This window comes from Triticum aestivum, chromosome 2D (genome assembly GCF_018294505.1).
Source record: "Triticum aestivum cultivar Chinese Spring chromosome 2D, IWGSC CS RefSeq v2.1, whole genome shotgun sequence".
NCBI classification, from domain to species: domain Eukaryota; kingdom Viridiplantae; phylum Streptophyta; class Magnoliopsida; order Poales; family Poaceae; genus Triticum; species Triticum aestivum.
In genome coordinates, this window is record NC_057799.1 from 644,312,952 (window position 1) to 644,340,352 (window position 27,401).

The window sequence follows — 27,401 nt, forward strand, 5'->3', positions numbered from 1 at the left end:
CGAAAATGCATAGAAAAATGCAAAAACACTCAAAACAAAAAAGGAAACTTGGCGTCTCGTCCATTCTCCACTTACACCTCTGTAAGCACACAAACAACTCAAAACAAAAACAAAAAACAGAAAAAATACTAATATACAACCCTAGACTTAAGAAAACCAATACATCAATAGAGAAAAAAAGATTAAAATAGTCCACAGAGACATGGTATCGGATGAGTGAGACTCTTTCAATTCTACACATCGGTTTGAAAAAAAACACAAGCACTTCAGAGGGGATAGCAGGCCCATACAATGGACAGAGACAGCCCCGGGAGGGACACACGATGCAGGACACACACATCGACGCAAGGGACAAAACAATGCCGCATCAACAGATTTTGCATGAACTTTACAGCCTTGATCTTGTGGTGGACAACTTAGATGTAAGATAACTATTTCACATCTAGATGTGAAATAGCAAATCTGAACCATTTTTATAGATCTCCATCAAGACGGAGTTCTGGGTGTACGAAGTCATGTCCATGTTCTGGACTTGGCTGTGGAGGGAGTGGATGATGTCCAGGGATGTCGCCAACGGAAAAAACGAAATAAGAAGAGGGTTTTTAGTGCTACTGCCATGGTATAAACAGACAAAGAATAGCCAAGAATAGCAAAGAATAGCCAAGAACAACTCCGAATAATAAACAGACAACAAAAACAGATAAGCGCACGAGTTCAGGTGTGACGATTCCGAACTCTAATCTACCAAAGACTTGGCCCTCAGCGCACTCAGGGGGCACGGCCACAGCACCCATGGCGCGTGCGGGGATGCCCAGAGCACGCAGGGTGCACCCACCTTGCCACAACACCTCCCCGACGGTGATTGGCCGGTCCTCTCGGGCCGTCCAATCACCGGCGGCAAGATGCCGTCGTAAGGAGCGCGACGTGCGCAAGAACCAAAGACTCGACATAACGTCTAGAACATCATTGTGACTGCTCTACGATCTATTGCAACCAAACACTTGCCCCCGCGACGCACTTGGTGGGCACGACCACAGCAAGCAGGCCTCGTCGCTGGTGCTCGCGCATGCCGCTCACGTCGCCAAAGCACCTCGCCCCCGCTGGTCTTATGACCTATATTTTTGTTTTTTATGCCAAATTTGCGTATTGAATCAATATGAATTTAATTGTTTGTATACCAAATGTAATTTTCTTTTGAAACTATCGTAAGATTAGCTCGGGTGAAGAATAACTGAACCCTTGGTGATGAATAGTATTACTAGTGTTTCCAATGCATAAATAAGTATCATAATACGATAAAATTATATAGGGTTAAAAAGAATATAGGCAAACGTATACTTCCACTAATTGCATATACGGTTTAGAAATATACACAAACGTAATACATGTTGCTCGAAAGTGTGAACAAGTACTTGCGTGAACTTCACCTTCCTTTTTGTGAATGTTAGTATGGGCCTGTTTTGATTCATCTTGACCTCTTTCTGAACAGCATATTTCACCTTTTGAGTCTCAGTGTGTTCTTTGTTGAAGGGGAACTCGACAACAATATGTTCAAGCAAAGAGAGATTCTCTATACCAAGTACAAGATCACCAAACTGAAGCAATGTGTCATGCACATTATATAAAACTAACAGGAGGGTATGTATTCTTTGCATGGCTACCCATGCAAACTTCAACTCCATGGTGTCACCCTTGACAGTAAACCTCTTTAGACACCGAAATGGATAAGCATCTTCAAGGACCAACCGTTTATCTCCACCCTGTGTTGGTTTCTCCACTTGTATGTACAGTTCACTGAGAGATGCTATGTTCCCAAGTACTTGAATGCCCTCTTCTCCCAGTGTTTCAAGTGCAATATTTGGAGAGAAGAGGAAAGACATGGAGCACATCCACCTAGGCATTGCACAAGTGATGCTATCAGCCACGTAGAATAACAACAGTTGGGTTAGTTCAATAAAGGTTGACGGGAGCTCTTCTTCTATATTAGTGTACCTAATGTCCAGCAGTTGTAGAAATCGCAGATTCCCAGTAACTTTTGGGATCTTGGTGATAGATGTACCCATTATACTCAGATACCTCAAGTGAAACAAACTGCATATATCCTTCCAATTATTATTGTCCACTTCCCTGCGGTAACTTAAGTCGAATACACGTAGGACTAGGAAACCCGAAAGTGTTGGCAACAAACTGAAAGCTGGTCTAGCCACAGTAAGTGACCTCACATGGGTCAAGCCCATGGTTGACAGCTGATTAGCAACTTCTCGAATGCAGGTCTAGACAGAAAATCGGCGGATCTTACTTGGTAGATACTCTGGTTGCGGACCACCTATTGTTGTCAGGAAATTCTCCTCATTTGATAAGGAAATGATGAGGTCACGCACCATATCGTGTATACGACAAGAGCACATTTTATTTGCATTGTCAAATTTTACATGTTGGACCAAGCTTTTATTAATGAGCTCATCCAAGTAATCGCCTCCTACTTCATACAAGCTCTTCCCCTATTCTTTTTTCACAAAACCTTCTCCCACCCATTTCCGTATCTGCTGTTCTGTTTCAATCTCATAATCCTCTGGGTATAGACTAAGATGCAGTAAAAAAGTCTTCTAGTGTGGAGGTAGGTTAGAGTAACTGACATATAATATCCTTCTCATGTTCTTCACATCATCATGACTATTGTCTAGCCCTGAACTGATAGATTTCTGCACCTTGCACCAATACTCAAGTGTATGTGCTCTTCCCTTTTTGTTGGACAGCAAGCTACCTATCGTAAGTATAGCTAGTGGCACACCCCCACATTTTTTTAGAATGTTCTCAGATACTTCAAACAATTGATTAGGTGGTGACTTGTCCCCCATATCATATATTCTTTGATAGAACAACTTTCTTGAGTCCACAGCAGAAAGAGGATTCAGCCGATAGACACCATCAGCTTGCTAGGCAACATCAAGGATGTGAGTTGTTGTGATTACTCTGCTTCCATATTCATTCTCAATCAACGCAAATTTGATGTTTTCCCACACAGACGTATCCCATATGTCGTGAATAACAATCATGCACCTTCAATTAATACCAAAACACATATATTATAAGGCTATTTAAGTTCTCATACATTGAGAAGAATTGAGCTACTTAATTAAGTGTAACTTAAATGGCAAAGGAAATAGAAAACTTAGTTCTGCACTATTGCAGTTTCCTTTTAACATCCATGGCTGAAACATTTCGGAGGGAGGGGGCATATGCACATACGTACCTCTTGTTTTCAAGAAATATTCTTATTTCACATATGAGCTGTTCTTCACCCCACGATGCCTCACTGGTGTTTTGGATCCTCTGCTTGTCAAGTTGATGGAGCAAGCTCTTGAAAATCTGCTCCATGTTAGGATTAAGAGACGCGGAAATAAAAGTTGAACAATCAAATTGCCGTTCTTGGTTATCTTCTTGCACTTTCAGCTTCTCATAGACTGCATTAGCCAGGGTTGTCTTGCCTAATCCACCAGATCCAACAATGGAGACCACCTTCAGTTGTTTCTCAGAAACCTCGTCTCCCTCTGTTAGCATCTCGACTACCTCTAGCCTCTTCTCTTCAATGCCAACAAGCGCCGTCACCTTTGTATACAAGGCTTTCAGGCGAAGGGTATCAACCGTTGGACCAGGTGGTTTGGCAGCAGCCACACTGTCAATCTTGTACCTATTGTTGAAGATAATATTCGCAGCTATATCTCTAGGCGTTACGCATGTATCTTTCTGTTATGTTTCTATCTTCCATAGGTAGTTGAATAGATTCTATCTCTACCTCTCTTGTTCTCCAAGATGTAATTCAAACAGATGTATGTGCCTATGGGATAAGCCCCATCAATCTATAAATACACACCGCCCTCCAACGAGGGTGATTCGCTTCCTCCTATCAATTTCTACATGGTAATCAAAGCATCCTCTTCCTTCTCGTCCTAAACCGCAGAAGCCTAGATCGATCTCTCCACAGAAAAACCATGTCGTCCTCCTCCTCCACCCCAACTCTCTCTGGCCTTGGATCCCAGGTCACAGAGAAGCTTACACGCGAGAACTATCTCCTATGGAAGGCGCAGATCCTGCCGCACTTCCTTGGGCGGGCCTTTATGGCTATCTGGATGGCACCATTGCCGAACCAGAGAAGATGCTTACCGTGAAGGGCAAGTAGGGAAAGGACAAAGTCATCATCAACCCGGCGTATGAAGCCTAGATGCATCAGGACCAGCAGGTCCTTGGGCACCTCATGAACAACCTGTCAAAGGAGGTGCTGGTCTCGGTCGTTTCTATCAGGATGGCACAAGCACTCTGGACATCATTGGGTAATATGTTTGCTTCTCAATCACGCTCACATATTAATAATCTTCGGATCTCCCTGTCCAATGCCAAAAAGGGCAACCAATCTACACCGGTGTACTTCTCCCGGATGCGTGGATATGCCGATGAGCTTGCTGCCGCGGGGAAGCCACTAGATGAGGATGAACTCGTCTCTTTCCTGCTGGTGGGGCTGGACCTCGACTACAACCCTCTGGTCTCGGCCCTAGACGCCCGCACCGAGCCGGTCACCGTCGATGCATTCTATTCCCAAGTGTGCAACTTCGATCAGTGAGTCGAGCTGCTCACAGGAGGCCATGATGTGGGCTTCAAATCTTCTGCAAACTCTGCCCGTCATGGCGGAGCTCCCCCTCGTGGCTATGGCAGGGGGAGAGAACAGAAGCAAGGAGGTGGCGGCGGTGGCTACAAGAAGAAGCAGACCACCGGCGGGCACCCCTTCTACAACAACAACAAGGGTGCTCGTCCAGGTGGTGGCTCGTCCAGCAGCAACAAGGCCAACAATGATCTGATCCAGTGCCAGATCTGTAGCAAGATCGGTCACAGCACAAGGGACTGCTGGTACCGCTTCGATGATGATGCTCAAGAAGAAAAAAGTTGCTGCTGCGGCTCAGTATGGTGTTGACACTAACTGGTATGTCGACAGCGGCGCAACTAACCACCTCACAGGAGAGTTGGAGAAGTTGATGACCCGTGAGAAGTATCGGGGCCACGACCAAATCCATGGTCCAGATGGATCAGGTATGAGAATAAATCATGTTGGTCAATCAATTATCAAAACCCCTAGCCATCCTATTCATCTTAAAAATATCCTTCATGCTCCTAATGCTCAAAAATACCTTCTTTCTGTACATCGCATTGCTCTAGACAATCATGTATTACTTGAGTTTTACCCCTTCTTCTTTTTGATTAAGGATCTGGCAAAGAGGATGGTGCTCTACAGAGGTAGATGCGTTGGAGGGCTCTATCCGTTGATCCCTCGCTTTAGGAGCTCAAATAAACAAGCTTTTGGTGTCACCCAATTATCTTCGGCAAGGTGGCACGATCGACTAGGACATCCTTCTTTTGCTATTGTTCAACGAGTGCTTAGGAAAAATAAACTCCCGTTTGTTGGTGAGCCTAGTAGTGAAACAGTGTGTGATTCATGTCAAAAAGCAAAAAGTAATCAACTCCCATATCCCGTGTCAACTAGTGTTTCTTCTAAACCATTAGAACTCATTTTTCTGATATATGGGGGCAAGCACCCACTTCTGTTGGTCGACACGAATACTATGTAAGCTTCATTGATGATTATAGCAAGTATACATGGATCTATCTTATTAAACATAAGTCTGATGTGTTTCAAGTTTCCCAAAATTTCCAAGCACTTGTTGAACGAAAGTTTGATAGCAAAATTATCACAGTCCAATCGGACTGGGTGGCGAGTACGAGAAACTAAACTCTTTCTTCCAAAAATTGGGAATTTCCCATCATGTTTCTTGTCCACACGCACACCAACAGAATGGCTCCGCTGAACGCACGCATCGCCATATTGTTAAAGTTGGCCTTTCTCTACTTGCAAACGCTTCCATGCCATGAAAATTCTAGGATGAAGCCTTCCTCATTGCCACACATCTCATTAATATTCTTCCAAGCCGTGTCATCAACTACCAAACACCTACAGAACGGCTTTGGCAAACCAAACCAAACTATGCCTCCCTTCGAGTTTTTGGGTGTGCATGTTGGCCCAATCTTCGACCCTACAACACTAGAAAACTTTCCTTTCGCTCAAAACAATGTGTTTTCATTGGTTATAGTCCACAACATAAAGGGTTCAAGTGCTTAGATGTGCAAACTGGAAGAGTTTACATATCCAGGGATGTGGTGTTCGATGAGACCGTTTTTCCGTTTCAAGGTCTCCATCCCAATGCCAGAGCTCTCCTACAAAAACAAATCCTTCTTCTTCCTAGTTCTCTTTCCGGTTTAGATCAAGGGCGTAATGATATTTTTGATGATCACATGACTAACCCTCATAACCATACAACATAGTATCCTGGTGATGCAGATGATACAGGCATTTGTGGCGCAAAAAATGGTGCAGAAACTGCTGAAAACGAAGCTGTATAACAGCCAATATTTCATGCAGCGGAACCGGACATGGGCGCTGGACACGAGGCAGATTCACCTGCGCCTGCAACTGCGTCGACATCAGCAGGCTCCAGACCCAGGAGGATCGCCTGCAGCAGTAGGCCACCTCGGAGTCACGCGCGCGTCGCAGTGACTGCGCCTCCCCCACGAGGCGGGCCACGAACGCGCCGCCCAGTGCGCATGGACCCACCTTCAGGTCAATCATCGCCCGCCACGCACAGCATAGTCCGGCGGGCCGCTTACAGCGACCGGGCCCCCGACAGCGGTTGGGCTCACGACAGCGACCGGGCCAGCGCAGATTCGCCTGACGCGCCTGGTGCACCCGACGGTGGATCGCCCTCGGGATCCGCCTCTACCAGCCCTACACACCCAGGCGGATTGGGCGGATCTTCTGCAGCGCCAACTCCTGTAGCGCGTTCTACACGTGTTGGTACACGTCTACAAACAAGAAAAATTAATCCTGTCAATTACAAAAATATTCTTAAATTCGAGCTGACATGTTCTACTGATGTACCACATTCTGTTGAAGGGGCGCTGAATGATGCTAACTGGAGAAAAGCCATGGAAGAAGAATACAAGGCCTTGAGGAAGAATGAGACTTGGCACTTGGTTCCACCGGGTCAAGGTAAAAATTTGATAGATTGCAAATGGGTATACAAAGTTAAAAGAAAGGCTAATGGCACTATTGACCGGTATAAGGCTAGGTTAGTAGCTAAAGGTTTCAAACAGAGATAAGGGATAGATTATGAGGACACGTTTAGTCCTGTTGTCAAGGCTGCTACTATCAGGCTTGTGTTGTCTATTGCTGTCTCTAGGAATTGGTGCTTAAGGAAATTGGACGTACAGAATGCGTTTTTACATGGTATTCTGAAAGAGGAGGTTTACATGAAACAACCACCTGGGTTGAAAGCAAGCATGCACCTTTCCATGTGTGCAATCTTGATAAAGCTCTATATGGTCTGAAGCAGGCCCCGAGAGCGTGGTACTCATCATTGAGTGCAAAATTGCAAAATATTGGTTTTGTTCCATCCAAGTCAGATACCTAATTGTTTATTTACAATAGGTCTAATATCACAATGTTCATGCTCATATATGTTGATGATATTATTGCCACCAGCTCGTCCAGTGAAGCAGTGATAGCACTTCTGAAGGACTTGGGCTCAGAGTTTGCTCTCAAGGACATGGGAGATCTGAGTTTCTTCTTAGGGATTGAAGTCAAGAAAACTGATAATGGTATAGTCCTCTCTCAAGAAAAATACGCAACTGATCTTTTGAAAAGAGTTGGCATGCAGAATTGCAAACCCTCTCCAACTCTGTTATCTAGTTCAGAAAAACTATCTTTGCATGAAGGAGAACTTCCAAGTCAGGAAGATGGCACTCAATACAGGAGTATGATTGGTGCACTTCAGTATTTAACCCTTACTAGACCTGATATCTCTTTTGCTGTGAACAAAGTTTGTCAGTTTCTACATGCACCTACCACCTTACATTGGTCTGCTGCAAAGCGTATTCTGAGGTATGTGAAGAATACAGTAAGTGTTGGTTTAACATTCAGTAAATCTCAGTCTACTCTTGTCAGTGCTTTCACTAATGCTGATTGGGCTGGAGACCCAGATGACAGAAGGTCAACAGGTGGCTTTGCAATATGTGTTGGTCAAAATCTAATATCATGGTGTGCTAAGAAACAAGTCACAGTCTCTCGGTCTAGTACAGAGGCTGAGTATAAAGCTCTAGCTAATGGGTACAGTCCATGCTAAAGGAACTTGGAGTGCCACAGGTATAAGTTCCTTGTATTTGGTGTGATAATTTGGGAGCCACATACCTTTCTGCAAATCTTGTTTTTCATGCCAGAACCAAAAACATTGAGATAGATTTCCACTTTGTTAGAGAGCGTGTTGCTAACAAGAAGTTGGACATTCGGTTTATTTATTCAAAAGATCAAGTTGCAGATGGCTTCACAAAGGCTTTGCCTACACGGAGCTTTGAAGAATTCAAGCGTAATCTCAACTTGGCCAAGTTGTGATTATGGGGCGTGTTAAAGTTAATATTCGCAGCTATATCTCTAGGCGTTACGCATGTATCTTTCTGTTATGTTTCTATCTTCTGTAGGTAGTTGAATAGATTCTATTTCTACCTCTCTTGTTCTCCAAGAATGTAATTCAAACAGATGTATGCGCCTATGGGATAAGCCCCATCAATCTATAAATACACGCGGCCCTCGAACGAGGGTGATACACTTCGTCCTATCAATTTCTACACCTATTACGCTGCTAACTGACCTCCTTGATGCGGCTCTTGATGTCTTTGATATCGATGCCAATCTTGTGGCGAATCTTGCCCTTAGTCAGCAGGCTGAGGCTCTTATCAATGAAATTCCTGAAGCTATGAGACTTCTCTGGTCGGCCATGGGATTCGATGCGCACCATGAACTTGTCGATGCTATGTTCCAGGTCATATGACAAGTCCCTCATAGCCTTGGCCCTAACCTTGACTTACTTGGTTGTCCGGTTGCTGGTCGATTGGCGCCTCAGAAATCCTGAGGAGAGCTGTTTCCATGCTCTCCATCTCGACTTGGAGGAACATGATCTCGCCCCTCACACCCCTCTGAAGGTTGTACTGTTTGTGATTAGGCCGGCTAGCTTGGGCAGGATGGTGCCCATCGCTCCAATCACCGCCTGTGCCATGCTCAACCTCTCAGCCGGCTGTTGGTGTTTGCAGAAACAGCGGTGGAGGGTGGTGGCGATCTGCTGCGGTGATGAAGAACTTCGACTTGCACTACATTGCCTAAAAACGTGTAACATGATTAGTCAGCAACATGAAGTCAAAACTTCGGTAGAAATTCAGAATGATGTCAAAAAGACAAACCTCGATGAAATGAGAAAGAGTCAGGGATGGAGACATGTCTTGAATTAAGAGAGAGTTGGAGAGTGAAGCAGTGAGCATACTGATGGGGAAATTATTTTGTCGAAAAGCTGATGGGGAAATTATGGGGAACCAAAGCTTGGTCTTTACTTACATAGTAGCAGATATACAGCAATCTGAAAGAAAGAAAATATGATTGGTAAATGAATAGGTTGAGAAAGCAGTGATTTCAAGATAGTCGTCACATGATAGACTATAACATCCCAATTTTCCCTATGATAAATGAATGAGGTAACCATTAAGAATAAATATCCTTTGCCTATGATAAATGATCTGTTTGACTAGTTGGAGGGAGCTACTGTGTTTTCTAAGATTAACCTTCGTTCTGGTTATCATCAATTGAAGATTCGTGAGCAAGATATTCCAAAGACTACTTTTACTACAAGGTATGGGTTGTATGAATATACTGTTATGTCATTTGATTGACTAACGCTCCTGCATACTTCATGAATATGATGAACAAGGTGTTTATGAAGTTCTTGGATAATTTTGTGGTTGTTTTCATTGATGATATATTGGTGTTCTCCAAGAATAAGCAAGAGCATGAGGTGCATCTGCGTTTGGTATTGGAGAAATTGAGGGAACATCAATTGTATGCCAAGTTCAACAAATGTGAGTTTTGGCTGGATGAGGTAGCATTCCTTGGACATGTTGTGTCAGGTAATGGAGTTGCAGTTGATCCATCTAAGGTTGCTGCAGTTACGGAGTGGGAGACACCCACGACAGTTGGAGAGATTCGCAGCTTTTTGGGCCTTGCAGGTTGTTACAGGAGGTTTATTGAGAACTTCTCCAAAATTGCAAAGCCTATGACTGAATTGTTGAAGAAGGAGAATAAGTTTGTTTGGACTGATGAATGTGAAGCCAGCTTTGAGGAATTGAAGCAGCGTTTGGTTACGGCACCAGTTTTAACTCTGCCAGACATACATAAGGACTTCCAGGTATATTGTGATGCTTCTCGTGAAGGACTTGGGAGTGTTTTTACGCAGGAAGTTAAAGTTGTTTCATATGCTTCACGTAAGCTTAAGAATCATGAGCATAATTATCCTACACATGATTTGGAGTTAGCCTTAGTTGTGCATGCCCTGAAAACTTGGAGGCCATATCTTATTGGTAATCATTGTGATATATTTACTGATCATAAGAGCTTGAAGTATATTTTTACTCAGAAGGATTTGAAGCTCAGGCAGAGGAGATGGTTGGAGCTTATTAAGGATTATGATTTGAATGTGCAGTATCATCCTGGTAAGGCTAATGTTGTTGCTGATGCGTTGAGTCATAGGAGCCATTCTAATGAAATTATTATTGATAATATGCCACCGGAGTTATGTGAGCAGTTCAGGAATCTCAGGTTGGAGATGGTTCCTAAGGGATATTTAGCAACACTTGAGGTAAAGCCTACTTTGCTTGACAGGATCAGAGAAGCTCAAAAGGGTGATAAGGAGATCGCTGAGATAAAAGAGAACATGGTTAAAGGTAAGGCAGAAGGTTTCCATGAGGATGAACATGGAGCCATATGGTTTGAGAATCGTATTTGTGTACCTCAAGATGCAGATATCAGGAAGTTGATTCCTTAGGAGGCGCATGATTCACCTTATTCTATTCACCCAGGTAATACTAAGATGTATTTGGATTTGAGGGAAAAAATTTGGTGGCCTAGCCTGAAGAGGGAAATTGCTGGATATATTGCAACATGTGATGTGTGCTAAAGAGTTAAAGCAGAACATCATAGACCAGCAGGTTTGTTACAACCATTGCCTATACCTTATTGGAAGTGGGATGAGATTGGTATGGACTTCATTACAGGTCTTCCCAGGACTCGGTCAAGTTATGATTCTATTTAGGTAGTTGTTGATCGTTTGACTAAAGTCGCTCACTTCATCCCAGTAAGAGAACTTGTACCAGTGCTCAGCTAGCAAAGATTTCTCAAGGGGGAGATGGTGATTACCTAGAGCATCCTCAGAAGCCTGCGTGTGAGCTCGGAGTCAACAGATGAGCACTGTGAAAGCAAGATGAAGCTCAGATCTGAATCAGTCGTCCTCATATGAGGAGTTAAAGTATGCGGGAATCTTACTGGTTTGTCTGTTTCTAACGTGTCTGCTGTCAAAGTGCAGTCTACACATTCATAAAAAGAATACCCCCAGCCTTCGTTTGAAGCGCTCACACATTTTTAAATTCTAACCCTATTTTTCCCCGAAAATGGTCGAGTAAATCATAATAGAAAGAGAGTCTCTCCTGTTTTACAGAATTAAGATACAAAAGGAGCATTTTCCGATCTTAGATGTGCCACGATTTCATATTCTAATATTTACATTGGTAAACAGATTGACAGCTGAGTGATGATGCCACATCACCTCCGATTTTGTATGAGTTAGGAAGTTTTGCATCAAAACTGGAGATGAAATAATGTGGCAGACAGTCTTGGTATCAGAAAAATACAACAGACATTACTAAAAAGAAGTGTTTTCATGCTTTATAGAAAGTGTGTGTGTGTGTGTGTGTGCACGCGCGCGCGCGTGAGAGAGAGAGAGAGAGAGATTGGGGCTTGGGCTGTAGTATACTACAGAACCCAAGGTCCGATCTGAGGCTCATACTAGTACTGTGGAACAGAGAGAGGGCTCAAGTTGCCAAGGCTGCATCCAGTCACTTGGGCTAGTGATTTCACTTTGGACGATGCAATGTCCAAAGATGATAAGGCTTATATGATCACACTACTCTGGCGCATTTGTTAAGCAGAAATAGATTTGTGCATGGAGAGGAGTATGAACATATCAGATCTTTACTGCTTGTGGATGAACTGGTGTCCAATCTTGAGCTCCTTATTTCGGCATCAAGTTCTGTAGGCCGGCCGGCACACTGGACGCCTTCTCCCCAAGCCTGGATGATTATTAACACTGATGGTTCTCTTGATGTTGCAAACTGAACTGCTGGGTCCGTTTATGTCTGGCGAGAAAGTGTCAAGGTCTTATGGAGGAAGGCTGTATCAGGCACCTGCTAGTGGTGGATACATTTATCAGCGAACTCTTGACTGCCAGAGAGGGAAATAGAAGCAGCTGTCAACAGAAATGTTCACCAAGCCATAGTTCAAACTGATTGCTCCGCCTTACTCTTCCTGTGGCATACTAGCAGGGCAGGGGTGCTCGATCAGAAGGAAGGTCCACATTCTGAACGAACTGAAAATTTTGAGCTGATCCTTTCAGGGTTTCAAGCTTCTTCATATTAACCGTGAGGCAAAATTTGCTCCACACTTGTGTACTCCCTCTGTAAAGAAATATAAGAGCGTTTACATCACTAAAATAATGATCTAAACGCTCTTGTATTACTTTACAATGAGTAACAAAGAAGCTCTTAGCATTGTTTCTGCTTCTTGCTATGATGTAAGTCATGAATTTCTTTCCTGATTAAAGTTATTCAATCAAAGGTGTAATCCGGACATTGAGCAATAAAGAGCCTTATTACTATTAGAAAACAATTTCAAGGTAATTTTTTGTTGAAACCCAATGGCAGAGTAAACAAATGTGCAACAAAAGGTGAGTATATATGGAAAAACATAAAGAGACAAAGAAAACACGAAGAAAAGGTAACGACCAGACTTGTAGTACTGTATTGTATATCGTAACACACAATTAATTTGCATGTCTTTTTTTAGAAAAGGAGGATGACCCCCGGCCTCTGCATCTGGGCGATGCATACGGCCACTTTATTTATTATTATTAGGTGTGACAATTGAAGAGATTTAATACAAAATTAATATGATGAAAGCAATCTGTAATGAAATGTTGTCGATATAAACCATAAAGTTCTTATAAGACAAAATGGGGTGAAGTGAGCCAGTGGCTGACTGGCTGTTAGGGTTGGATGGGCACAACTAGAGCAGTGGTATTTAATTCAGGAAATAACCCATTAAACTTACATGGATAAAGAAGGGGCATTTTAGATGTGTCAAGATTTCTCATTCTAAACAGATCGACATCTGAGTGATTATGCGACATCACCTCCACTTCTATATGACAGTTTTGGATCAAAGTCAGATATTAAAAAAACTAGCAGATAGTCTTGGTATCAGAAATGTAGCAGGCATTATTAAAACGAAGTGTTTTCATACTTTCTAGAAAGCGAGAGAGCGAGAGAGAGGGATTGGGGCCTGGGCTGTAGTATATTACAGGAACCAAGGTCCGATCTGTGGCCCATACTAGTATACCATATTACAACAAGCTTGTCTCTTTGAACACAATTCGAGTTTGAAGGCAGAGTACTCTGTAGACTACTCCGTGCATCATTACACAAGTTAGAAATTTCGAGTTTGTGGAAGTTACCTATTGTGCCATACTAAGTCAGCTACAGTTATTTTGGGGCGGAGGGAATATTTGCAACTCTATTGTCGTAGTGAAGAAACCATGTTCCATGCCATGGTGGAATGCGTGCATGCAAAAAAGTTCCGGGCATCGGGCCCTCGAACCGAGACAGAGGGGTCTAGACGAACCGGGACAAATGCCCCACGAGGCCCGGCCGGCCCCATGGGCGCACGAACCGGGACGTATGCCCCCCATGGTTCCCGTTTCGTGACTGAACCAGGACTAATGGGCTGGCCAGGCCCCAACCAAAGCCATGTTTTCTACTAGTGTTAGTCCTGTGAACCTTGTTGTACGGTGGGTAAGGTCTCTTGTTCTGTCTTAAGCTTTCCTGAGGCAGTGGCCCTAATGGTAGTAAGATGTTTTTTCTTCCAGGGTTTTTCGCATGATAGTACTCCACTGGTCAATGGAGGCATCCTGCAATTGTAGGTACCCTCAGAATGTCGTTATAGTTGTAAGCTCCTCAAAGTATCAGTCATGTAATTAACCATATCGTCTATGAAATAATAGTGACAGAACCCCTAAGAAACTTGTTTGCCCAGAAGACAACTTTAATTCTATCGATTATATATATTTTATACAAAGTCGGAACGGTTGGATAAACCTTTTTTAATAAAATCCCTAAAAAAAGAAGTTTTACCTCTCATTTGTATTTTTGGATTTATCCTTTGATGGTGGTTGCCATAATGGCAAAAATTACCGAGGAAAGGACAGTCCTGTTGTTTTTATTAAAGATTCTTATTCTAGAATTTTCTATTCACGGAGCCTAATCACAATCTAGACATCACTATCAGGATATTTTCGGGACCATAAATTCATACCAAAAATGTATGAACTCTATTTATGCAAGTATCACCAATGAATCCATGAAAACATTCAAGACTGTATTTTTTGTTCTTATTTTCTCTCATATATGGGATAGGATTTAAATCTTTAAGGTGAAATGTGTCAAAACTATCTAATGTCAATTATATTACAAACACGATTAGATTGTGCACAGTGGATGCATATTTTAAACGACAAACATTACAAATGTAACATGAGTTTGTTATTAATATTTAACAACGCTATCACATCATGTTGTCATAAGTTATTAAAACTATATTAGCTCTGAATGTGATATGATAAAAATGAGTTAAAAATAAGCATAAAGGTTTAGTATAAACATGTTCAAATTGTGGCTCCTCAACCTCACAAACCATTTTTGGATTTATCCTTTGATAGGTGGGTGCCATAATGGAAAAAATTACCTAGGAAAGGACAGTCCTATTGATTTTATTAAAAAATTCTTATTCTAAAATTTACTATTCAAGAAGCCTAATCATAATCAAGACATCACTATCAGGATATTTTCAAGACCATAAATTCATACCAAAAATGTATAAACTCTATTTATGCAAGTATCACCAATGAATCAATGAAAACATTCAAGACTGTATTTTTTGTTCGTATTTTATCTCATCTATGGGATTGGATTTAAATCTTTAAGGTGTAATGTGTTAAAACTATCTAATGTCACTTATATTACAAACACGATTAGATTATGCACAGTGGATGCATATTTTAAACGACGAACATTACAAATGTAACATGAGTTTGTTATTAATATTTAACAAAGTTATCACATCATGTTGTCATAAGTTATTAAAACTATATTAGCTCTGAATGTCATATGATTAAAATGAGTTTAAAATAAGCATAAAGGTTTAGTATAAACATGTTCAAATTGTGGCTCCTCAACCTCACAAACCATTTTGGGTCCGTCTATGTCACATCTAGATGTGAGATAATATCTCACATCTAAATATGATGTCATCAATTTTTGTGGCCACTTTGTTTGTTTGTCTCTGTTGTATCGATCTTGTTTCACGTCTTATTTTCTGCGACTCCCACTTCAGCCCACCGCGACGCTCCAGTGACAAACAACGCACCTCTCAGACATGGCATGGCCTGCCATGGGCCTTGTGGTCGTTATACTTGTTGGGGTTGTGCATAAAAAACCAAACAAAACGCTCAATAAGTTTTGCCTTATTGGTGGTTGTTGCTCTTTTATTGGCCTGGGCTTGTGGGAAAAAGCTTATGAAATGAAAAACTTACACATGAAATTTCCTCAAAAAAGAAACTGCAGATGCTTTGTGTACTGAAAAGAAAAACTGCAGATGCTTTGTACTTACAAAATAGAAAAACATTGCACTAGTATCAACGGACTGGGCAGCAATAAAATCAGTAATGATCCAGTCATGACATGGAAATTGCATCACCAATTGATTGGATATATGTGCAACTTGACATTGTACAGGAAGCATCAAGTACAAAAATTGATTAAAAAAAGAGAGCAGAAAAGATCCTTCAAATTGTTACTTCCTCTCACCACACACATATGAATACTTGCAATAAGTTGTACTCCATAAAAAGGGCCTTTGAGACTGCATGCATATCATGATACTTCACTATTCTGTAACAGAAAATTTTGGAATCATGAAATACAAAACTACAGACAAATGGAACAGAGACAAGAACAAGCAGTGATGCTTTTCAAATAGTTCTTTAAAAAATAGAAGCATGTTGTAAAAATAACTGGCAAACACAAAAAATTATTCCGACGTTTGGATGTAATTTTTTCAAAAAACCAACTGGTTTATGAAAATTTTGGTGAAGTCAAAAATATGTAATATCATCCGAAAAAATAAATTTGGAAAAGAGAGACACAACAATTATATTAATTATAAGAATTCAAATTTGGAAAAAGATCATGATTCTTAAAAACAAAAATTTGAAAACAAAAATTTGGGAAAAATGTTTTTAAGTTCGTAATTCTTAAAAAATCTTGATGATCAGACAGATGCCCCACAAATTGTATGTCAGGGATATAGTTGGACTTGCAACTAGGACAAAAAATGTCGTTGCCCAGTTACGAGTTGAGAGTGTGATTGCAACTAGGACAAAAAAAGGTTGGGCCCCAGTTGCGAGTCAAAGGTGGGCTTGCAACTGGGACAAAAATAGTCAGGTTCCGGTTACAAGTCGAGGGTGGACTTGCAACTGAGGCAGAAAATGGTCGGCCCTAGTTGCGAGTCGAGGATAAACTTGCAACTGGGACAAAAAAAGGTTGGACCCCAATTGCGAGTCGAGGATGGGGTTGCAACTCAGACAAAAAAGGTCAGACCCTAGTTGCGAGTCACAATGAACTTGCAACTGGAAGTAAAAATTGCCTCATAATTGCGAGTCAAGGATGGACTTGCAACTGGGACAACAAATGGTCAGGCTCTACTTGCGAGTCGAGGGTGGACTTGCAACTAGGGAAAGAAGTTTGGACGTAGTTGCGAGTCGAGGGTGAGATTGCAATTGAACCAAAAAACAAGGTCTGGCCCCAATTGCGAGTCGAGTGTGGACTTGCAACTGGACAAAAAGGTCAGACCCGAGTTGTGAGTTGAGGGTGGACTTGAAACTAGCACAAAAATAGGTTGGGCCCTAGTTACGAGTCAAGATTGGACTTGCAATTGAGACAAAAGGTCGCGCTCCAGGTGCAAGTCAAGGGTAGACTTGCAATTAGGGCAAAAAAGGTTGGGTCCTAGTTGCGAGCCGAGGGTGGACTTGCAACTGAGAAAAAAAAAGTTAAACCCTAGTTGCGAGTTAAGTGGTGGACTTGCAACTGGGACAAAAAAGGTTGGGTCCACTTGCGAGTCAACGGTAGACTTGCAACTGGGACAAAAAAGGTTGAACCCAATTGTGAGTTGAGGTTGGACTATCAACTGGAGAAAAAAAGGCCAGGCTACAGTTGTGAGTCGATGATGGACTTGCAATGGGACAAAAAAGGTTGGGCCCTCAGTTGCGAGCCGATGGTGGACTGACAATTGGGACTAAAAAATATGAGGCTCCAGTTGTGAGTCGAGGGTGAACTTGCTACTGGGACAAAAAAGGCCAGCCCTGAGTTGCGAGTCGAGAATGGACTCGTAGCTGGGACAAAAATTTCGGGCCCCGATTACGATTCAAGGTTGGGATTGCAACTGGGACAAAAGAAGGCCAGGCCCCGATTGCAAGTTGAGAATGGACTTGTAACTGAACAAGAAAAAAGACATCATCTTTGATTGTGGACAGTCAATTGACAACGAAGTAAAAAAACATTAATTTAAAAAATAAAATGGAAAAATGGAAAAATAAAATAAATAATTTCATGAATCAAAAACTTTACAAATTTAAGAAAAAGAAGGAAAAGGCAAAAAAATAAAAATAAAAAAATAAAAAATGTTTGCTTGTGGCTACAACCCACGCCGAGGCAAAGGTACGGGGGCTGTTATAAAGGAAACAACGGGCTAAACGCTACGATGAGAACCCCTCTCGCGAGCGACGCATGCAGAGACAACACCAAACAACAAAAAAAAGACCAAAGAACACGAATCTTGATGTCTAAATTGTGTAGTTAAAAGTTAGATGTGATGTAACTATTTCACATTCACATCTACTCCTTGTAAGTCTTTTTAAACATTTTAAATGGAATACAACATACGGATGTATGTAGACATATTTTAGAGTGTAGATTCACTCATTTTGCTTCGTATGTAGTCACTTGGTGGAATATCTAGAAAGACTTATATTTAGGAACGGAGGGAGTAGATGTTAAAATAGCAAACCCGTTACGAAAATGCATAGAAAAACGCAAAAACACTCAAAACAAAAAAGGAAAGTTGGCGTCTCGTCCATTCTCCACTTACACCTCTGTAAGCACACACAAACAACTCAAAACAAAAACAAAAAACAGAAAAAAAATACTAATATACAACCCTAGACTTAAGAAAACCAATACATCAATAGAGAAAAAAAAGATTAAAACAGTCCACAGAGAGATGGTATCGGATGAGTGAGACTCTTTCAATTCTACACATCGGTTTGAAAAAAAACACAAGCACTTCAAAGGGGATAGCAGGCCCATACAATGGACAGAGACAGCCCCGGGAGGGACACGCGATGCAGGACACACACATCGACGCAAGGGACAAAACAATGCCGCATCAACAGATTTTGCACGAACTTTACAGCCTTGATCTTGTGGTGGACAACTTAGATGTAAGATAACTATTTCACATCTAGATGTGAAATAGCAAATCTGAACCATTTTTATAGATCTCCGTCAAGACGGAGTTCTGGGTGTACGAAGTCATGTCCATGTTCTGGACTTGGCTGTGGAGGGAGTGGATGATGTCCAGGGATGTCGCCAATGGAAAAAATGAAATAAGAAGAGGGTTTTTAGTGCTGCTGCAATGCATAACAAAGAATAGCCAAGAACAACTCCGAATAATAAACAGACAACAAGAACAAATAAGCGCACGAGTTCAGGTGTGACGATTCCGAACTCTAATCTACCAAAGACTTGGCCCTCAGCGCACTCAGGGGGCACGGCCACAGCACCCATGGCGCGTGCGGGGATGCCCAGAGCACGTAGGGTGCACCCACCTTGCCACAACACCTCCCCGACAGTGATTGGCCGGTCCTCTCGGGCCGTCCAATCACCGGCGGCAAGATGCCGTCGTAAGGAGCGCGACGTGCGCAAGAACCAAAGACTCGACATAACGTCTAGAACATCATTGTGACTGCTCTACGATCTATTGCAACCAAACACTTGCCCCCGCGACGCACTTGGTGGGCACGACCACAACAAGCAGGCCTCGTCGCTGGTGCTCGCGCATGCCGCTCACGTCGCCAAAGCACCTTGCCCCCGCTGGTCTAATGACCTATATTTTTGTTTTTTTATGGCAAATTTGCGTATTGAATCAATATGAATTTAGTTGTTTGTATACCAAATGTAATTTTCTTTTGAAACTATCGTAAGATTAGCTCGGGTGAAGAATAACTCAACCCTTGGTGATGAATAGTATTACTAGTGTTTCCAATGCATAAATAAGTATCATAATGAGGTTAAAAAGAATATAGGCAAACGTATACTTCCACTAATTGCATATACGGTTTACTTGCGTGAACTTCACCTTCTTTTTGTGTGAATGTTAGTATGGGCCTGTTTTGATTCATCTTGACCTCTTTCTGAACAGCATATTTCACCTTTTGAGTCTCAGTGTCTTCTTTGTTGAAGGGGAACTCGACAACAATATGTTCAAGCAAAGAGAGATTCTCTATACCAAGTACAAGATCACCAAACTGAAGCAATGTGTCATGCACATTATATAAAACTAACAGGAGGGTATGTAGACTTTGCATGGCTACCCGTGCAAACTTCAACTCCATGGTGTCACCCTTGACAGTAAACGTCTTTAGACACCGAAATGGATAAGCATCTTCAAGGACCAACCGTTTGTCTCCACCCTATGTTGGTTTCTCCACTTGTATGTACAGTTCACTGAGAGATGCTATGTTCCCAAGTACTTGAATGCCCTCTTCTCCCAGTGTTTCAAGTGCAATATTTGGAGAGAAGAGGAAAGACATGGAGCACATCCACCTAGGCATTGCACAAGTGATGCTATCAGCCACATAGAATAACAACAATTGGGTTAGTTCAATAAAGGTTGACGGGAGCTCTTCTTCTATATTAGTGTACCTAATGTCCAGCAGTTGTAGAAATCGCAGATTCCCAGTAACTTTTGGGATCTTGGTGATAGATGTACCCATTAAACTCAGATACCTCAAGTGAAACAAACTGCATATATCCTTCCAATTATTATTGTCCACTTCCCTGCGGTAACTTAAATCGAATACACGTAGGACTGGGAAACCCGAAAGTGTTGGTAACAAACTGAAAGCTGGTCTAGCCACAGTAAGTGACCTCACATGGGTCAAGCCCATGGTTGACAGCTGATTAGCAACTTCTCGAATGCAGGTCTGGACAGAAAATCGGCGGATCTTACTTGGTAGATACTCTGGTTACGGACCACCTATTGTTGTCAGGAAATTCTCCTCATTTGATAAGGAAATGATGAGGTCACGCACCATATCGTGTATACGACAAGAGCACATTTTATTTGCATTTTCAAATTTTACAGGTTGGACCAAGCTTTTATTAATGAGCTCATCCAAGTAATCGCCTCCTACTTCATACAAGCTCTTCCCCTGTTCTTTTTTCACAAAACCTTCTCCCACCCATTTCCGTATCTGCTGTTCTGTTTCAATCTCATAATCCTCTGGGTATAGACTAAGATGCAGTAAAAAAGTCTTCTAGTGTGGAGGTAGGTTAGAGTAACTGACATATAATATCCTTCTCATGTTCTTCACATCATCATGACTATTGTCTAGCCCTGGACTGATAGATTTCTGCACCTTGGACCAATACTCAAGTGTATGTGCTCTTCCCTTTTTGTTGGACAGCAAGCTACCTATCGTAAGTATAGCTAGCGGCACACCCCCACATTTTTTAGAATGTTCTCAGATACTTCAAACAATTGATTAGGTGGTGACTTGTCCCCCATATCATATATGCTTTGATAGAACAACTTTATTGAGTCCACAGCAGAAAGAGGATTCAGCCGATAGACACCATCAGCTTGCTGGGCAACATCAAGGATGCGAGTTGTTGTGATTACTCTGCTTCCATATTCATTCTCAATCAACGCAAATTTGATGTTTTCCCACACAGACGTATCCCATATGTCGTGAATAAAAATCATGTACCTTCAATTAATACCAGAACACATATATTATAAGGCTATTTAAGTTCTCATACATTGAGAAGAATTGAGCTACTTAATTAAGTGTAAATTAAATGGAAAAGGAAATAGAAAACTTAGTTCTGCACTATTGCAGTTTCCTTTTAACATCCATGGCTGAAACATTTCGGAGGGAGGGGGCATATGCACATACGTACCTCTTGTTTTCAAGAAATATTCTTATTTCACAGATGAGCTGTTCTTCACACCACGATGCCTCACTCGTGTTTTGGATCCTCTGCTTGTCAAGTTGATGGAGCAAGCTCTTGAAAATCTGCTCCATGTTAGGATTAAGAGACACGGAAATAAAAGTTGAACAATCCACCAGGGTTGTCTTGCCTAATCCACCAGATCCAACAATGGAGACCACCTTCAGTTGTTTCTCGGAAACCTCGTCTCCCTCTATTAGCATCTCGACTACCTCTAGCCTCTTCTCTTCAATGCCAACAAGCGCCGTCACCTTTGTATACAAGGCTTTCAGGCGAAGGGTATCAACCGTTGGACCAGGTGGTTTGGCAGCAGCCACACTGTCAATCTTGTACCTATTGTTGAAGATAATATTCGCAGCTATATCTCTAGGCGTTACGCATGTATCTTTCTGTTATGTTTCTATCTTCCGTAGGTAGTTGAATAGATTCTATCTCTACCTCTCTTGTTCTCCAAGAATGTAATTCAAACAGATGTATGCGCCTATGGGATAAGCCCCGTCAATCTATAAATACACACCGCCCTCCAACGAGGGTGATACGCTTCCTCCTATCAATTTCTACATGGTAATTAGAGCATCCTCTTCCTTCTCGTCCTAAACCGCAGAAGCCTAGATCGATCTCTCCACAGAAAAACCATGTCGTCCTCCTCCTCCACCCCAACTCTCTCTAGCCTTGGATCCCAGGTCACATAGAAGCTTACACGCGAGAACTATCTCCTATGGAAGGCGCAGATCCTGCCGCACTTCCTTGGGGCGGGCCTTTACGGCTATCTGGATGGCACCATTGCCGAACCAGAGAAGATGCTTACCGTGAAGGGCAAGTAGGGAAAGGACCAAGTCGTCATCAACCCGGTGTATGAAGCCTAGATGCATCAGGACCAGCAGGTCCTTGGGAACCTCATGAACAACCTGTCAAAGGAGGTGCTGGTCTCGGTCGTTTCTATCAGGACGGCACAAGCACTCTGGACATCATTGGGTAATATGTTTGCTTCTCAATCACGCTCACGTATTAATAATCTTCGGATCTCCCTGTCCAATGCCAAAAAGGGCAACCAATCTGCACCGGTGTACTTCTCCCGGATGCGTGGATATGCCGACGAGCTTGCTGCCGCGGGGAAGCCACTAGATGAGGATGAACTCGTCTCTTTCCTGCTGGTCGGGCTGGACCTCGACTACAACCCTCTGGTCTCAGCCCTAGATGCCCGCACCGAGCCGGTCACCGTCGATGCATTCTATTCCCAAGTGTGCAACTTCGATCAGCGAGTCGAGCTGCTCATAGGAGGCCATGATGTGGGCTTCAAATCTTCTGCAAACTCTGCCCGTCATGGCGGAGCTCCCCCTCGTGGCTATGGCAGGGGGAGAGAACAGAAGCAAGGAGGTGGTGGCGGTGGCTACAAGAAGAAGCAGACCACCGGCGGGCGCCCCTTCTACAACAACAACAAGGGTGCTCGTCCAGGTGGTGGCTCGTCCAGCAGCAACAAGGCCAACAATGATCTGATCCAGTGCCAAATCTGTAGCAAGATCGGTCACAGCACAAGGGACTGCTGGTACCACTTCGATGATGATGCTCAAGAAGAAAAAGTTGCTGCTGCGGCTCAGTATGGTGTTGACACTAACTGGTATGTCGACAGCGGCGCAACTAACCACCTCACAGGAGAGTTGGAGAAGTTGATGACCCGTGAGAAGTATCGGGGCCACGACCAAATCCATGGTCCAGATGGATCAGGTATGAGAATAAATCATGTTGGTCAATCAATTATCAAAACCACTAGCCATCCTATTCATCTTAAAAATATCCTTCATGCTCCTAATGATCAAAAATACCTTCTTTCTGTACATCGCATTGCTCGAGACAATCATGTATTACTTGAGTTTTACCCCTTCTTCTTTTTGATTAAGGATCTGGCAAAGAGGATGGTGCTCTACAGAGGTAGATGCGTTGGAGGGCTCTATCCGTTGATCCCTCGCTTTAGGAGCTCAAATAAACAAGCTTTTGGTGTCACACAATTATCTTCGGCAAGGTGGCACGATCGACTAGGACATCCTTCTTTTGCTATTGTTCAACGAGTGCTTAGGAAAAATAAACTCCCGTTTGTTGGTGAGCCTAGTAGTGAAACAGTGTGTGATTCATGTCAAAAAGCAAAAAGTAATCAACTCCCATATCCCGTGTCAACTAGTGTTTCTTCTAAACCGTTAGAACTCATTTTTCTGATGTATGGGGGCAAGCATCCACTTCTGTTGGTCGACACAAATACTATGTAAGCTTCATTGATGATTATAGCAAGTATACATGGATCTATCTTATTAAACATAAGTCTGATGTGTTTCAAGTTTCCCAAAATTTCCAAGCACTTGTTGAATGAAAGTTTGATAGAAAAATTATCACAGTCCAATCGGACTGGGTGGCGACTACGAGAAACTAAACTCTTTCTTCCAAAAATTGGGAATTTCCCATCATGTTTCTTGTCCAGACGCACACCAACAGAATGGCTCCGCTGAACGCACGCATCGCCATATTGTTAAAGTTGGCCTTTCTCTACTTGCAAACGCTTCCATGCCATGAAAATTCTTGGATGAAGCCTTCCTCACTGCCACACATCTCATTAATATTCTTCCAAGCCGTGTCATCAACTACCAAACACCTACAGAACGGCTTTCGCAAACCAAACCAAACTATGCCTCCCTTCGAGTTTTTGGGTGTGCATGTTGGCCCAATCTTCGACCCTACAACACTAGAAAACTTTCCTTTCGCTCAAAACAATGTGTTTTCAGTGGTTATAGTCCACAACATAAAGGGTTCAAGTGCTTAGATGTGCAAACTGGAAGAGTTTACATATCCAGGGATGTGGTGTTCGATGAGACCGTTTTTCCGTTTCAAGGTCTCCATCCCAATGCCGGAGCTCTCCTACAAAAACAAATCCTTCTTCTTCCTAGTTCTCTTTCCGGTTTAGATCAAGGGCGTAATGATATTTTTGATGATCACATGACTAACCCTCATAACCATACAACATAGTATCCTGGTGATGCAGGTGATACAGGCATTTGTGGCGCAAAAAACGGTGCAGAAACTGCTGAAAATGAAGCTGTACAATAGCCAATATTTCATGCAGCGGAACCGGACATGGGCGCTGGACACGAGGGAGATTCACCTGCGCCTGCAACTGCGTCGGGATCAGTAGGCTCCAGACCCAGGAGGATCGCCTGCAGCAGCAGGCCACCTCGGAGTCACGCGCGCGTCGCAGTGACTGCGCCTCCCCAACGAGGCGGGCCACGAACGCGCCGCCCAGTGCGCATGGACCCACCTTCAGGTCAATCATCGCCCTCCACGCGCGGCATAGTTCGGCGGGCCGCTTACAACGACCGGGCCCCCGACAGCGGTTGGGCTCACGACAGCGACTGGGCCAGCGCAGATTCTCCTGACGCGCCTAGTGCACCCGACGGTGGATCGCCCTCGGGATCCGCCTCTACCAGCCCTGCACACCCAGGCGGATTGGGCGGATCTTCTGCAGCACCAACTCCTGTAGCGCGTTCTACACGTGTTGGTACACGTCTACAAACAGGAAAAATTAATCCTGTCAATTACAAAAATATTCTTAAATTCGAGCTGACATGTTCTACTGATGTACCACATTCTGTTGAAGGGGCGCTGAATGATGCTAAGTGGAGAAAAGCCTTGGAAGAAGAATACAAGGCCTTGAGGAAGAATGAGACTTGGCACTTGGTTCCACCGGGTCAAGGTAAAAATTTGATAGATTGCAAATGGGTATACAAAGTTAAAAGAAAAGCTAATGGCACTATTGACCGGTATAAGGCTAGGTTAGTAGCTAAAGGTTTCAAACAGAGATAAGGGATAGATTATGAGGACACGTTTAGTCCTGTTGTCAAGGCTGCTACTATCAGGCTTGTGTTGTCTATTGCTGTCTCTAGGAATTGGTGCTTAAGGAAATTGGACGTACAGAATGCGTTTTTACATGGTATTCTGGAAGAGGAGGTTTACATGAAACAACCACCTGGGTTGAAAGCAAGCATGCACCTTTCCATGTGTGCAATCTTGATAAAGCTCTATATGGTCTGAAGCAGGCCCCGAGAGCGTGGTACTCATCATTGAGTGCAAAATTGCAAAATATTGGTTTTGTTCCATCCAAGTCAGATACCTAATTGTTTATTTACAATAGGTCTAATATCACAATGTTCATGCTCATATATGTTGATGATATTATTGCCACCAGCTCGTCCAGTGAAGCAGTGATAGCACTTCTGAAGGACTTGGGCTCAGAGTTTGCTCTCAAGGACATGGGAGATCTGAGTTTCTTCTTAGGGATTGAAGTCAAGAAAACTGATAATGGTATAGTCCTCTCTCAAGAAAAATACGCAACTGATCTTTTGAAAAGAGTTGGCATGCAGAATTGCAAACCCTCTCCAACTCTGTTATCTAGTTCAGAAAAACTATCTTTGCATGAAGGAGAACTTCCAAGTCAGGAAGATGGCACTCAATACAGGAGTATGATTGGTGCACTTCAGTATTTAACCCTTACTAGACCTGATATCTCTTTTGCTGTGAACAAAGTTTGTCAGTTTCTACATGCACCTACCACCTTACATTGGTCTGCTGCAAAGCGTATTCTGAGGTATGTGAAGAATACAGTAAGTGTTGGTTTAACATTCAGTAAATCTCAGTCTACTCTTGTCAGTGCTTTCACTAATGCTGATTGGGCTGGAGACCCAGATGACAGAAGGTCAACAGGTGGCTTTGCAATATGTGTTGGTCAAAATCTAATATCATGGTTTGCTAAGAAACAAGTCATAGTCTCTCGGTCTAGTACAGAGGCTGAGTATAAAGCTCTAGCTAATGGGTACAGTCCATGCTAAAGGAACTTGGAGTGCCACAGGTATAAGTTCCTTGTATTTGGTGTGATAATTTGGGAGCCACATACCTTTCTGCAAATCTTGTTTTTCATGCCAGAACCAAAAACATTGAGATAGATTTCCACTTTGTTAGAGAGCGTGTTGCTAACAAGAAGTTGGACATTCGGTTTATTTATTCAAAAGATCAAGTTGCAGATGGCTTCACAAAGGCTTTGCCTACACGGAGCTTTGAAGAATTCAAGCGTAATCTCAACTTGGCCAAGTTGTGATTATGGGGCGTGTTAAAGTTAATATTCACAGCTATATCTCTAGGCGTTATGCATGTATCTTTCTGTTATGTTTCTATCTTCTGTAGGTAGTTGAATAGATTCTATTTCTACCTCTCTTGTTCTCCAAGAATGTAATTCAAACAGATGTATGCGCCTATGGGATAAGCCCCATCAATCTATAAATACATGCGGCCCTCGAACGAGGGTGATACACTTCCTCCTATCAATTTCTACACCTATTACACCGCTCACTGACCTCCTTGATGCGGCTCTTGATGTCTTTGATAATGATGCCAATCTTGTGGCGAATCGTGCCCTTAGTCAGCAGGCTGAGGCTCTTATCAATGAAATTCCTGAAGCTATGAGACTCCTCTGGTCGGCCATGGGATTCAATGCGCACCATGAACTTGTCGATGCTATGTTCCAGGTCATATGACAAGTCCCTCATAGCCTTGGCCCTAACCTTGACTTACTTTATTGTCCGGTTGCTGGTCGATTGGCGCCTCAGAAATCCTGAGGAGAGCTGTTTCCATGCTCTCCATCTCGGCTTGGAGGAACATGATCTCGCCCCTCACACCGCTCTGAAGGTTGTACTCTTTGTGATTAGGCCGGCTAGCTTGGGCAGGATGGTGCCCATCGCTCCAATCACCACCTGAGCCATGCTCAACCTCTC

The 27,401-nt window shown here is 42.9% G+C and overlaps 2 pseudogenes; both read right to left on the minus strand.

The window, feature by feature from the left end:
* Positions 1-984: 984 nt before the first annotated feature.
* LOC123056149 (disease resistance protein RGA5-like) lies at positions 985-9,128 on the minus strand (annotated as a pseudogene).
* A 26-nt stretch (positions 9,129-9,154) lies between these two features.
* On the minus strand, positions 9,155-27,389 carry LOC123056150 (disease resistance protein RGA5-like; annotated as a pseudogene).
* Positions 27,390-27,401: the final 12 nt, after the last annotated feature.